Source organism: Elephantulus edwardii, unplaced genomic scaffold (genome assembly GCF_000299155.1).
Source record: "Elephantulus edwardii isolate Elephantulus edwardi_28Jun2011 unplaced genomic scaffold, EleEdw1.0 scaffold00021, whole genome shotgun sequence".
NCBI classification, from domain to species: domain Eukaryota; kingdom Metazoa; phylum Chordata; class Mammalia; order Macroscelidea; family Macroscelididae; genus Elephantulus; species Elephantulus edwardii.
Genome location: NW_006399771.1, coordinates 3,095,967 through 3,098,685, shown reverse-complemented (window position 1 = coordinate 3,098,685; position 2,719 = coordinate 3,095,967).

Below are 2,719 nucleotides of genomic sequence, written 5' to 3'. Positions count from 1 at the left end.
AGAAGGGATAGGGAGAGAGGAAGGGGGAAGAGGGAGAGAGAAAGGGCAGGAGGAGAGGGAGAGAGAGAGTGCTTTTGCAAATGAACGTTTCTGGGATTTATTACCCAGGCACTGCTGGGTTAATAAAACTCTCTTAAGCTGTCGAGTCAGTACCAATTCATTGCTCACCTTCCAGTGGGCTTTCAGAGGCCCATCTTCCTCTCATCGGGCAGTTGGTGGATTTGAATCTTTGGATTGGCAGCATATCTCCTTGCCCAGTAGGCCACAAGAGTTACTGGATCATAAATGTGAATAAAGAGTTCAAGTCTTGGGTGGTACAAGCTGTTGATATGCTCAACTGTGAGGCAAAAGGATAGAGGTTCAAGTCTACCCAGAAGCACCTTGAAAGAAAAGCCAGGTGATCTACTTCCAAAAAAAATCAACCACTGAAAAGCCCTTTCCAGCTGACACACATCAAGTCATTAGGAGCTAGATTTAGCTCAATGACAACTGTTTTTTGTTTGTTTTAAATAGAGGGTGTTCCTGTTTCTGTCCTCATGGGACAATCTGGTCTTCCTAGTGAGACAGTAAAGCCATTTCCAATCACTTAGCACGTCATTCCCTCTCTCTCTCTCTCTCTCTCTCTCTCACACACACACACACACACACACACACACCGAGCCAATTGTGGACTTGACTTTTTACCCTATGATGATTATAGGTTACTGATTTACTAAAATCCATAGATTCACCCCTAAGTAATTTACTCTCTCAACCTCACATTGGCCAAATCCATGCCTGGGATACCTGATGTCCTTGGGACACTTTCTGTACCACAAACACAGGCAGTCACTTACAACCCTCATCTACTTCCTGCTGGAGTCTCTGGGTTATCATGACTCTGCAAAAGTGGTGGGTGAGGCTGAAGACTACTAAGCCTCAAGCCCGCCTTCAGTTTTGCTTAATAAGTGAAAATTCTGTGTGTGATTTTAGCTGCAAACACTGTAGCCCTTCCTGCTTAAATAGACTTAAGACTATTGCTTTTCCCTTGTCAAAATATCTAAGGTGACCTACATTGACCAATATGGGCTGGAAGGTGAAATCCTAGGAAATTGTCTCAATTCCTATGTAGGTGGAAGGACTTTAGCGTTCTCTTTTGGGGTTCATTTAATCAACAGATATGTGGGGAGCACATTGTTATACATCATGGGGCAACCATGACCACCGGTCCTTCAATCTACTTTACTTTTGAACAACAAGATTATTCTGCTTTAATCTTTTTAGTGGAAAATACTGAAATGGGAGAACAAAAATCTGGGTACTCACTGAGGGACCCTTGGGTTACCTTTCTGGAAAGAAAAGAGTTAAAGGAAGGGGCTGCCTAACTATAGGTAAGATGATAACTTGCACCGTACCCTCAGTCTAATACTCTGTAAATCTAGAATTCTGTTATCTTTTTCAGTGCAGCTTTTCTGCATGCAGTGTTGCTGAAGCCTTAATTTCTTTTTAAAAATTTGTTCAATTTTATTGTGACTTGAGTGAAAGCTTTTACAAATTGTATTGATCTTTTCATTCAGTCATTCCATACACGTTTTATTTAATAGTATTAATTATACTATCTGGTCAACTTCTTATTGTATATTGCCTTTCCCTCTGCCCAAGTTAGTAAAATTCTATTATGGATTAATCTTCACCCCTCTCTTCCTATCTCTGGCAATGATCCAAAAAGGATGTGATCTGTCTGTAAGCCTTCCTTTAGCTTTTTATAACAACGATCTTGTACAATAACTGTTCTTTTGTAACTGACTTAGGTCATGCAGCATAATTTCCTTAAACTTTCTCATGTACTGCATCCCCCCCCAAAATTCCTTATCATTCTTTAATGCTGAATAGTAAGTACTTCATTGTGTGACTGTACCATGGTTTATTTAACCATTCTTCTGCTGACGGGCACTTGGGTCATTTCTATTCCTTTGCTATTATAAATAGCATGCAGTAAACATGGGTGTGCACCTATCAGTTCATTTTCCCCCTTAGTATCTATACCTAGTAGTGGAATTATTGGATCAAATGGCATTTGCGTTTTAAACTTTTTGAGGAAGAACTAGAGGAGTTTTCATAGCGGTCTCACCATTTCATATTCCTACCAGCAATGTCATTCCAACTTCTCTGGATTGTCACCAGCATTTTTATTTACTGTCCTATGAAACTGTGCTGTTATCTCACTGTTGAAGAGATCTCATTGCTATTTTTGTTTAGATCTGTTGTTCATAGAATTGCGATGAGCATATTTCACTCCCCAGTAGCTTGTAACAACATTAGCCAATGATCTTGATTGCCAAATACTGTCCAATGTGTCTAACAAGCCAAACACGTCTTCATTGGTTTGTTGACCATTTGAATGTCTTCTTTAAAGTACCTTCTCATGTCTTCTGACCATTTTTTATTTCACTCTTATTTTGGTTTTTGTTGTTGTGTACCATCAAATTGAATCCTATTGGCACAGGAGGAGATTGCTCCTCCTTCTCCAGCCGAGGATCTGGTGTATTCGAACCTCATGCCTTCAGGATTGCAACACAGCTTCTTGCCACTACGCCACCAGAGCTCCCTTTTAATCCACTCTTTATTTTTTTTTCCTTGTTGATTTGTTGGAGTTTTCTATGCATTTTAGAGATGAGCCCCTTGCAATTCTTTAAGTCCTTTTTTAGAGAAGTATTTTGCTATACATAAGGATCACATT